The following is an 11,717-nucleotide window of genomic DNA, read 5'->3' as shown; positions in this document are numbered from 1 at the left end:
CAGCCCTGATACCCCAGTCCAGATCGACCATTTAAGGTAAAGCCTGGGCTCGTCCGGGAGTTGAACCCGGGACCTCTCGCACCCTAAGCGAGAATCATACCCCTAGACCAACGAGCCAAACCGTCTGAAGCAAAGGATAAATTAGGAAAAAAAATCCGTCCGCTTCTTTCTCCGCGGCAAAAGGTTCGATGTCATCCTAATCCAAAGAGCCAACGATTGAGGACGAGTTTGAAGAGCTTTCGTGTCTTTTTCAAAAGACTCGGTATCAAGAACGCACGCCACTGCAGAGAATAGGATACAGTCCGTGTGGAAACAAAAGAACGGACTGGCGCAAACGATGTCACGCGTGCAGCGCCGCCGACCTGTAAATCGCTGCGAACTAATAATGGCGGCCGAGCTTTGAGTGATTTTTGGAACAGAATTGAGATGCAAAAAAGCAGTTTTCCAAATCATTTGTTGATTTATCCGGCAACTTTACAGCGTATTTGAGCACGTCACACCTTCTGATGTAACTTTCATGAGATGAGCACTTGAAGCGCAATTCAGCCAAGTGAAATCCCTGATACCCCGGTCCAGATCGACCATTTAAGGATTTAAGGTAAAACTTGGGCTGGTCCGGGAGTTAAACCCAGGATCTCTCACACCCAAAGCAAGAATCATACCCCTAGACCAACAAGCCAACCTACAGCTCTCAAAAAAAAAAAAAAAAAAAAAAAAAATCCGCTTCCTTCCCAATGTGAGTTTCGAATGAAAGACTGGGGTGAATAATCACTCCGAGGTCTTTTACTGCTACACGTGAAGAAACAGAAAGGCCATCCAGAGTTACTGTGGAATCAGAAAACTTAATTCGAGCCGCATGTGGTCCCAGGACAAGTACTTCCGTTTTGTCAGAGTTAAGCAGAAGCAAATGAATAAGCATCCAGTGCCTAATGTCCTTTACACATTCCTCAATTCAGGTGCAGAAAAAGGAACCCAAACCAATTTTTCATTTATTTGCCAACTTTACAGTGTATTCGAGCACATCACACACGACGAGGAAGGGATTTTCTGATGTCACTTTCATTAGACTCGCACTTTAAGAAAGACGCACTCCAGCGACATCCCTGATACCCCAGTCCAGATCGACCATTTAAGGTAAAGCCTGGGCTCGTCCGGGAGTTGAACCCGGGACCTCTCGCACCCCAAGCGAGAATCATACCCCTAGACCAACGAGCCAAACCGTCTGAAACAAAGGATAAATTAGGAAAAAAAATCCGTCCGCTTCTTTCTCCGCGGCAAAAGGTTCGATGTCATCCTTATCCAAAGAGCCAACGATTGAGGACGAGTTTGAAGAGCTTTCGTGTCTTTTTCAAAAGACTCGGTATCAAGAACGCACGCCACTGCAGAGAATAGGATACAGTCCGTGTGGAAACAAAAGAACGGACTGGCGCAAACGATGTCACGCGTGCAGCGCCGCCGACCTGTAAATCGCTGCGAACTAATAATGGCGGCCGAGCTTTGAGTGATTTTTGGAACAGAATTGAGATGCAAAAAAGCAGTTTTCCAAATCATTTGTTGATTTATCCGGCAACTTTACAGCGTATTTGAGCACGTCACACCTTCTGATGTAACTTTCATGAGATGAGCACTTGAAGAGCAATTCAGCCAAGTGAAATCCCTGATACCCCGGTCCAGATCGACCATTTAAGGATTTAAGGTAAAACTTGGGCTGGTCCGGGAGTTGAACCCAGGACCTCTCACACCCAAAGCGAGAATCATACCCCTAGACCAACAAGCCAACCTACAGCTCAAGAAAAGGGAGGGGGGGGAAACCACCACCGTCCGCTTCTTTCCCAATGTGCAAAATTCACAGCTGTAATGCAGCCCCGGCTGTGTCATATATAATCACATACAGACCCAGTCTACCATAGAAACAATATAAGCAGCCGTTCACCAATGAAATTACATTTCTAGAGAAAACAAATAGTGTTAGCTTAAAGTTTAGAGGCATCTATGATCTAATAATGATGCTCTCAATTTTATAAAATTAAACTTTGCCTTAGGATGTAGCACAAGCGAATATTTTTGCCTCGAGCCCCAAGAAAAAGTTGTCAATAATTATTTCGGTTTTCAGTCCAGTGATCAGAATATTTTTAAAGAAATATTGCTGCTGGCTCATCCAAGTTTAATACTTCATTGAAATGCGCTTTGATTTGTTTATTTGTATGTTGGTCACATTTGGCTTGTGTTTCTAAACTTATACTTTTGTAATGTCAGGGTTCAAAGCTCACACAGCTGCAGTCACGTGACCGCGCCTTTTGATATTACTTAGTGTTCCGACTGATTCACAAATCACAACAAAGGAAGGAGGACAAGGACAGAGACTGGAGAGCTTAATTCATTTACTTAAAGAAAATAGAAATATTTACTAAATGAATGTATGGTGTGAGTAAGGCAATTAATCAGTAGTATTAGACAGTGCAAGCATGTGATGATAGTGGAGTGAAGAGCATGAAAGAAAAACCAAATACAAAACAAAGCCATTACAAATAATCAAACCCAAGCCAGCAGGTGATGAGCTCCAAGCCCCCGCCATTTCCCAAAGGCTCCTCCTTTTAAAGGAGATCCCAGGTGTTTCCGTAATGAGCTCCTCAGCCACAACTCCAAGCATCACAGCGGCAGCGCTGAGAGTCTCCCAGCCTCCAATCCAGTGTCACTAACCTGATCCAGTGTTCAGTGCAGCTCAGGTTTCTCTGCACTGACCGCAAATCTTTCACCTTTTACTAAACATTTCCGGGGAGAGGGATGTTAATGAGCTCAGATTATTTTTGCAGGCTTTGCTCTGGTAGAGCTGGACATGTTTCATGGTCAAATGTTAGAAATATCGAACCTTTTGCATGGAAACCCCCCCAACACACACACACACACACACACACCAAGCCGATGTCTCTCTTCAAAAGGATCCAGCTGTTGGGGGCGGAGTCTAGCTGTGTTTACCTTTCTGGAGTTTAATATTTGGAAGTGGTTTATTTAAAGCTGTTCACTACAAAATTTTATCGCTTCTCGGCCTTTTGGCTAAGATCAAGTGTAGTATCTGTTCTTATCAGTTTAATATCTGATATGTTCTTTAAATGAGTATGATATATTAAGCAGTTTTTTAAAACGGGGAGCTGGAATAAGGGCTTGCTCTTTCTACTCCATGCATCAACGTGGTATTGCAGTATTTCCAGGAATAGTACCCTTGTTTAAAAACTAAAAAAAAAAAGTTAAACTTTTTTTTCTTAAATAGGTTAGTTTAATGTTTGTGTTTTCTTTGTAAAAGTAGATGATAGTAAAGAGCTACTGTAGAACTGGGGCTTGCTTTTTCTATTCCATGTATCTGCGTGATATTATAGTAGTCCTAGAAAGAGTTATTTTGTTCAAAAAGTAAAAAAAAATTCTTTTTTTTGTCTGGTCTCCTGTTTTCTGGTTTTCTCCATGTTTAACAAGCAACTGGACTGTTAGTCTGCAGTAATACTTTTTGATGAGACAGATCACATAACATCTACCTTCTGCTTTCTTTCTTTTTATTTACTTACTGGCTTATTTATTTCTCTGCCTGTTTGCAATGGCTAAGAAAGCTGTAAAGATGCAAGAGATTGGCCCAGGCCACCTTACCCTGGACCAGCTTTCTGGACTTCCAGTAGTGTTTTCACCAACATCACCAAAGCATGAAAGTTCTAGATGTGTACCATATTAGAGGTTTTGATTTCTGTAAGCAGTGTTTCTATTTCACTCAAGAAAAAAAAAATCACATTTTTTGTAATGGTATTGGTTAAAGAAACTTGCAATAAGAAGACAGAAACTGCTAGAAAGCATGTAGAAAGCCTAGAGCCTGGTGTAAGAGCCTACTATCTGGGGAAACTGCAGTTAATCAACAGCCTGGAACCATATGAAATGGGAGAGAAACTGAGTGAAAACAACGTGTTACTGCCGGCTGTAATATACCCAGACATCATCAACTACTTATTTCTTTTTTTTTTTGCCAAGTCCATACACTGCTGAGGATCTGAAGTGTTTCAAGGGACTAGAAGCCTAGAACCAGATGTGCTGTGACTGGGTCAGGGAATGAAAAGCACGGAAATTTTGTGACAAATGTCTGGTGAAAGCAAAGGTGTGTACTGTGTGCATCACATGTACAGTGATATACTGTAGATCATGAGTGCACATCCCCTGTGGGCCGACCTCAGCTGACAGCAGATGGCTGATTGTGATTTTTAACTTTAGCTTCCTCTCAAGAGAACACACAGAAGCACCATCACGGCTAGACAGGAGAAATATGGTGTTATGTTTAATTTTAAGACATAGATCAAAACTTAAAAAAAAAAAACCTCATACCTGATACAAAGTGAACTGAACACACTCTTATGTTGTGCGGATTTTTGTCGGTCAGATCCTGGTTTAGTTTGGCAAGCCAGAGACGATGACGCTCCTCTGACAATTTTCTGTTTTCCTCCCCCTGATTTTCGATTATTTTAGGTAATCCATGGAAGTGCAGATGTTTCTCAAGATCTGAGCGATTGTGGCAACCCAGAACTGTGCAGTAATTCACCATTATTTGGTTTGTTTATCGAAACATTCACAAAGATTGCTTTGCTGTTGATGTGTCCAATGCCTCCAATATGGCCGACTTCCAGTTTGATGACATCACGTGAAAACTCTATACAGTGCCACTAGCCTGATCCAGTGTTAAGTGTAGCTCAGGTTTTCTTCATTGATGCATAAATCTTTCGCCTTTTACTAAAGATTTCTGTGGAGAGGAATGTTATTGAGATCAACTTATTTTTGCAGGCTTTGCTCTGGTAGAGAAATTTTTGGTGGTCAAATGTTAGAAATATCAAGCTTTTTGCATGGATCCCCCCACCACACACACACACAAAAAGCCCCTTTCACCATACATTTTTTTTTTATATGACTTTGATCTATAGCTGTCAAAGGCCTCGGCCTTAAAACTGGTTACCACTGTGACGTCACACACTCAGGGCTGGCTGGCTCAGCAGGGCAGCTCAAATGCCAACTTTGTGGTCAATTTTAACTCTCAAAAAATATATATTTTTATTCCCATTTATGCAGCAAACAAGAGTCAAGGACAGAGATATTATCCACTCAGAAATGTATTTAAAAATAAAGGTTCTGCGTATCTCATTTAAGCATGTTAGAGGTTTTTTTGTTTTGTTTTGTTTGTTTTTTTAAATTAACATGAAAACATCTACAGAAGTAAAGTTGTGCAATCTGAAACAGTGCAGGAAGTTTTAAATTTTTTAGACAAAAAAAAATACACAGTCATGGTGTATTAGTCAAGGATTTTACTATTTTAGAATTGCAAAACTGTCTTCAAGGTTTTAAACAAGGAAAGTCTCCAGGAGCGGTTGGACTCCCTCTGGAATTTTATCAAACCATTTGGGATGTTTTAGCAAATGACATTTTGACTGATTTTAAAGAATTTGAAAGATTGGCTCGACTTCCAGACAGTTTCAGGATAAGGATAGTTGCTTTACTGCGCAAAAAAGGTGACAAGACAGACTTGAGGAACTGGAGACCAATCATCCTTTTAAATTTTGATTGTAAGCTTTTTAGCAAACTATAACAATGTATGTCAGCAGTTTTACAAGACATGATCCACCCGGATCAAGCCTGTGCCATCCTCCTGAGGAAGATCACGGATAGCCGAGTGCTTGTTCGAGACGCCATCTGTTTTGTGAGGGACAGAAACTTTTGGCTATTAGTTATAAATTTAGACTTTGAGAAAGCCTTTGATCGGGTCTCACACCAGTATCTTTTTCAGGTACTGGAAAAGGCGGGTTTTCCAGGGAGGTTTAAAGAGTGGGTGGGTCTGCTGTATCAAGATATTTGCAACAGAATTTTGGTAAATGGGCACCTCACAAAAGTCTCTAAAGCCTGCCATACAGTCACAGTTTGCGACCATGAGCTTGCCATTTTATTCACCGACAATCCACAGAGAAGTTTTTCAATTGTTCTTTGCAAGTGCTTAACCTGGAATAGAACAAAGGTTGTATTCAGTCACGTGACTTTTGCTTGCGAGTTTAATTCCAGTGAAGTGGTGGTCAGAGAAACTGATTTGACTGCTGGCATGTAAAGAGTTAGTGAAACTGTCTCCGATTCTTGCTTTTTGTAGGCATCTTTGTGGTGATTGCTAAGATGCTTCAAGTTTTAATATTGGGTGTAAACAAACCATAGCTGCTGGATTCTCAATCTTCCCTGCCCTTCTCATTCAGTAAACAATGTTTTTTTTTATTATTTTTATTCTCATCTCATTATCTCTAGCCGCTTTATCCTGTTCTACAGGATCACAGGCAAGCTGGAGCCTATCCCAGCTGACTACAGGCAAAAGGTGGAGTACTCCCTGGACAAGTCGCCAGGTCATCACAGGGCTGACACATAGATACAGACAACCATTCACACTCACATTCACACCTACGGTCAATTTAGAGTCACCAGTTAACCTAACCTGCATGTCTTTGGACTGTGGGGGAATCCGGAGCACCCAGAGGAAACCCACACAGACACGGGGAGAACATGCAAACTCCGCACAGAAAGGCCCTCACCGGCCACGGGGCTCGAACCCGGACCTTCTTGCTGTGAGGCAACAGCGCTAACCACTACACCATTGTCATCGCGCCAATCATTTTGAGTAATTTTGCATGGATCAATAGATAGGTACTTGTTTAAGGCTCCATAGCTCAGTGGTTAGAGCACTAGCCTTGTAAACCAGGGGTGGTGAGTTCAATTCTCACTGGGGCCTTTGACCTACCTTCTGAAGGTAGAGAATTGTGACTGAGAAAAAGTGGTGCCTTATCATTTGTTGTTTGAGAGCTCTCACTGTTTCTTCTACTCAGTTCTCTATCAGTGAGTGAGTTGATATCAACAAAAAGACTGCAGCTAAAACTCTAAAGGATTCTTATCATGCTGCACATATTTGTAAGTTCCTGGTTACACAATTACAATTTTGGACTATATAGCGCTTGGGAACTTGGGACAAGAAGTCTATGAGATATGCATGGAAAAAGCACGAGGTTGAGACAATTGCATTAAAAAAAAAAAAGAACCAAAAACACTGGTTAGATTTTTTTGGTTGTAGTTCTCATCACCTGAAAACCACTGGCTGCTGCTCAGTGTGTTTAGCCAGAATGTACAGCCCACAGCCCACTCTATGATTGACACACCACATTATTTAAAATGTGTGTCCACTTTTTTGTGAGGCAAATAGTAAACAGAAGCTAACTGCAGTTAGGAACTAAAGTTGTGAGTGATGTTATAGCAGTTTCTGTGGGCTCTATTGAGGATTGGCACAGGAGCTTCAAGGTTCTGCTGTGGCCCCAATCTTCAGCTGCTGTGAAAGAGTCAAGGCTCAGTAGTAAGAGCACTGGTCTCATAAACTAGAGATTGTGAGTTCGATCCTTGCTGGGGCCTGTAAGGGACGCTTTGAATGTAAAAAGTTGATCCAGACAAAAGAGGGGATATTGAGAAGGTGGGCAAGTGCTGCTCATGATTTCACATCACCTGAAGACCATTTTCTGCTGGTGAGAATGTCTCCATATGGACAGTTTAAAGATCAGTGTGATTACTGTGGATGAGACTGAGGGCTTGAATGTGTCTTTGGTGTGCAATTTCTGCAGAACACTTTGCACTCAAGTCTCCATCAGTGCACAGTTGATAACACCAACAATGGACCATGTGATGATGGCTGGCGAGAAGATGTGTTTGGACAGCATACAGTCATCTTATCAGGGAAGTTCACTCTTTTTAATCAGTTGCCTTTTTTCTTTAGTTCTGAAAAAAAAAAAATACTGAGGTCCAAACCTCAGTGACCGCATAGCTGGTGACGGACATAATTTTAATACAGCCTAATTCCCAATAAAGCTGTGCTCATTTACATTGTTTTTCTGTTTCTGTTATCAGGCAATGGAATGAGTATGAAACAGTGACTAAAACGTGGCCCATTAAAACAACATGTTCACCAGCAGTCACACCCAAGCCATTTTCACGCTGCTGCTCTGCACTGAGAAAATTCCTATTTTATAACCTCAGTGTCATCTGACAAAATCACCATGCACATAATTTTAAAGAAAACAACTGTGCAGTGATAGGTACTATATTTATATATAAAATGATTACTCAGAGAGAAAGTTTGAAGAGACAAGGTGTTTTCCTTATTTTTTCTCTCCCACAGTGCACAGCCTCTGTCTGCCTGGGAAACCAACCACAAGAAGGATGTTTCGCTTTCAGTCAGGGATGATTCGGCCTCATCTGCCCTGTAGCGAATAAACCTTTTAATCCTCTGGAGACAAAGATATCGTCTATCGAAAGTAGCTAAGATTTGTCCAAAAACTCACAAGATTTGTTGCTCGTTACTTATTTTTTTATTTAAAAAAGTCACTAAGTTGGCAATAATGCTTCGAGAACTGACTGTTCACTTGTTGCCTAATATTTCCCACTTCTTGACAGGCGCCATTGTAACAAGATAATCAATGTAATTCACTTCACCTGCCAGTGGTGTTAATGTTATGGCTGATCGGTGAATATAAATGTACTATGTATGTATGACTGAAGAGCAGATCGAGCCTATATAATTGTGTAAAGTGTTATTTATATAATGACAGAAGTCTATATCTCTGGGGTGTGTGTGCAGGATCCTAGTACTTGGCCCACAGTAAGATAATTGACTATGCCATCTTGTGTAGAAAGGAGAAAGATTTTAACACACCAAGGTTATCTATCTATCTATCTATCTATCTATTTTCTTTCACTCATCCCTACCACTTTGCCACATTTTGCACAGATAAAAATGGATGCTGGGAATAAGAAGTCTTTTTTGTGGACCTTTCTGGAAAGCTTTCTAGCTCATGTAGATGAGCAGATTATTAAATATTCTGTTAGCAGGATGGGAGGGAACATGCTTAAAGTGGGTAGTTTTTTAAAATTCATATTTTCTGCTAAAGATCCTCAACTGAGGTAAGAGAAACTCTGATGATGGTTCCAGTGGTTTCCATTATGTGTTCTAGCGGCTTGTGCTTTGACACAGAATGCAGTTTTCAGAGAAGATACTCACAGAGCTGCACAGGATGCTGTCTATGGTTCCCCTAAATGTATTGAAGCTCGGAGGGGTGAGGTTTGCTCTCCTGTCTCTGCAGAAAAGTGAGACAATGTTGGGATTTTCTGGCACAGATAAGATCCTCTGTCATGTGCACCCCAAGACTGTCTCCATGATCACACTAGCAGAAGAGCACAGATTGATCAGTGTGGGACTGTGAGTCCTACTGGGGTCAAAAATCATCTCTTTTGTTTTCCTCCATGGATTGTTGCTTCTACTGTAGTCCTCTGACCCACTTCACCTTCTCTCTGTATGTTGGCTCATACAATTTGTAGGTACATTTGGTAATTATTAAGTGATCAATCTCATTAAATCAGTCTCATTAAATTTGAAGGTTAATAATTAAATTGAATCAGTCTCATTTGAATCGTTTAAATTGAATCATTCAAAGTGAATCATTTAAAGTGAATCATACCATTAATTTTGGTGCTTAATAATAAATTACCAAACAGCTAAATTATGGTATATTCCAAATTATTATGATCACTTACCGTATTACATAACTTATATGCACCTTTTTGAATTCTTTGGGAGATTGGGGACTTCAAAGATATTGGAACACAAATAAAACACACAGTTTCAATAATAAATGGAATTTATTATAACAAAGATAAAAATGGATAATAGCAGATGGAATCATTATATACAAATATGATATGGTGTGTGTGTGTTTGTGTGGGTGTGTGTGTACATGGTGGAGGCCTAGCTTGGTTGCTAGCTAAAATAAAGGAATGTTATCTAAGTAGAACAAAGGATTAGCTCTGTTGCTAGCTAAGGTGTGTTTGTGAGTGGTGGCCACGTGGGGGAGTTGACCACGTGTTTAGACCTATGGCCTAGCAAAAGGAAGAAGCTAGCGTGGGATGCTAACTGAGGTGTGTTTGAGCACATGGTGAGGCCTAGATTAGCTTTGTGTTGCTAAGTAGGCAAAAGAATTATCCGTGTGGCTAGCTAAGGAGGGTGTGTCACCATGTGGGGTTTGAGAACAAAGGATTTAGCTCTGGTGGCTAGCTAAAGTGTGGTTTATTAGGCCTGGTGGGGCCTGTGACCGTGTGTGTGGGCTTAGATTAACCTCGTGTGGCTAAGCTAAGACAAAGGAATGCTAGCTCATAACACTACTAAATCCACTGAAATCTTGATGAGATCAAGATGTATGATAAGGAGAATTAAATATGTCAGAAGGAATAAAGAGAAGCATGCACAGCCTATCTATTAAACAATTGAGAGAACATAGAACAAAATAAATCAATTCAACACGCTGCGTGCTTAACATGCAATTTTTTTCATTATGTTTTTTTAATTAAATTAATTTTTTTATTTTAAATTTTAATTTAAATAAAATTGAATTTTAAATTAAATTTTTTTCATTATATTTTTTTTTTACACAGCCCTCCATCCAATGTCACTGTCTCTGCTAAGAAACAGAAGGGAATGCCGAAACTACAGCCGGAATTCGTGTCTAATGTGGACGTCCTAGCTGCTATCCAGAACTTAACGGCATTAGTAGAGGACTTCGGTGCACAGCTAAAACAGAATGTTTTCATTATTATTACTCACTTTTTAATATTATACAGGCATTTAAGTGCACATGTCAAGCAAACTTATCCAAGTTGCTTTGGATAAAAGTGTCTGCTGCTACTAAGTATAATGTAATGGAACTTAACATTTTTGGATGACATAATCAAGAGCAGTAATATAATCAATGTAGGTTCATATAATCAATCAAGGTTTTGGAGGTTGTTGATATAGACATGCATCATTAAAATGGTGTACCCTACTTCAAAAACAAAAAGTTAGCCACTCACAGGAGATTGAGGAGGACTCAATATGGTTCTACAAAATAGCTTAATTATCCCCAACGTGATCACCCAAAAGCCTAAAAGCATGTTCTACTTCTCCATGTACTCAGGGACCTCGTGGCGCAATGGTAGCGCGTCTGACTCCAGATCAGAAGGCTGCGTGTTCAAATCACGTCGAGGTCAAGCTTATTCGGACCTTCTGGCAAGATGGTGCGCTGAGTAGTTGAGCCTTTGGTATGCTCTGCAAGCCTAGTCCCAAATTGCAACGAAATTAAAATATACTCCCAACGTTTACCTTGTTTTTAGTCAGCCGAAGCCAGAAAAATGATGTTCGAGGAAGTTAAAGCCTCGGGAAGTGAAATAAAGTCGACGCTGGAAATAGGGGCCGAGCTGAGCCTAGCATCGGCTAACGAAGCTAACGTTAACGTTCGCCAAGAAGAAACAGAGGATATGGAGGCAACTTGCTCTGTGGTAAGAAGAAGACAACACAGCCCTCCATCCAATGTCACTGTCTCTGCTAAGAAACAGAAGGGAATGCTGAAACTACAGCCGGAATTCGTGTCTAATGTGGACGTCCTAGCTGCTATCCAGAACTTAACGGCATTAGTAGAGGACTTCAGTGCACAGCTAAAACAGAACAACATCATGATAGCTAACGTCGCAAAGGCAGCGGAGTTTAATGCTGCGAACATCAAAGAGGGACAAGAAAAGACTAAAATGCTTGAAAATGTGGTGCGGGAGCTTCAGAAGGAGAATTTGGAGCTGAAAGAAAAAACTGAGGAATTGGAGCG

At 40.7% G+C, this 11,717-nt stretch overlaps 7 non-coding genes across 7 annotated transcripts; 5 read left to right on the top strand and 2 right to left on the bottom strand.

Moving 5' to 3' along the window:
• Window positions 1–45: 45 nt before the first annotated feature.
• trnap-agg (transfer RNA proline (anticodon AGG)) lies at window positions 46–117 on the bottom strand. The gene has a single exon. It is a non-coding gene; the product is annotated as a tRNA-Pro (tRNA).
• Window positions 118–1,143: 1,026 nt separating this feature from the next.
• On the bottom strand, window positions 1,144–1,215 carry trnap-ggg (transfer RNA proline (anticodon GGG)). Its single transcript has one exon. It is a non-coding gene; the product is annotated as a tRNA-Pro (tRNA).
• Window positions 1,216–2,718: 1,503 nt separating this feature from the next.
• Window positions 2,719–2,832, top strand: LOC132896404 (U5 spliceosomal RNA). Its single transcript, XR_009656036.1, has one exon. It is a non-coding gene; the product is annotated as a U5 spliceosomal RNA (small nuclear RNA).
• A 202-nt stretch (window positions 2,833–3,034) lies between these two features.
• On the top strand, window positions 3,035–3,225 carry LOC132897177 (U2 spliceosomal RNA). Its single transcript, XR_009656260.1, has one exon. It is a non-coding gene; the product is annotated as a U2 spliceosomal RNA (small nuclear RNA).
• A 1,490-nt stretch (window positions 3,226–4,715) lies between these two features.
• On the top strand, window positions 4,716–4,828 carry LOC132896127 (U5 spliceosomal RNA). The gene has a single exon (XR_009655941.1). It is a non-coding gene; the product is annotated as a U5 spliceosomal RNA (small nuclear RNA).
• Window positions 4,829–6,708: 1,880 nt separating this feature from the next.
• On the top strand, window positions 6,709–6,781 carry trnat-ugu (transfer RNA threonine (anticodon UGU)). Its single transcript has one exon. It is a non-coding gene; the product is annotated as a tRNA-Thr (tRNA).
• Window positions 6,782–11,037: 4,256 nt separating this feature from the next.
• trnaw-cca (transfer RNA tryptophan (anticodon CCA)) lies at window positions 11,038–11,109 on the top strand. The gene has a single exon. It is a non-coding gene; the product is annotated as a tRNA-Trp (tRNA).
• The last annotated feature ends 608 nt before the right edge of the window (window positions 11,110–11,717 follow it).

This window comes from Neoarius graeffei, chromosome 1 (genome assembly GCF_027579695.1).
Source record: "Neoarius graeffei isolate fNeoGra1 chromosome 1, fNeoGra1.pri, whole genome shotgun sequence".
Classification (NCBI taxonomy): Eukaryota; Metazoa; Chordata; class Actinopteri; order Siluriformes; family Ariidae; genus Neoarius; species Neoarius graeffei.
Note: the sequence above shows the minus strand (reverse complement) of the source record. Positions and strands in the feature narration are given on the sequence as shown.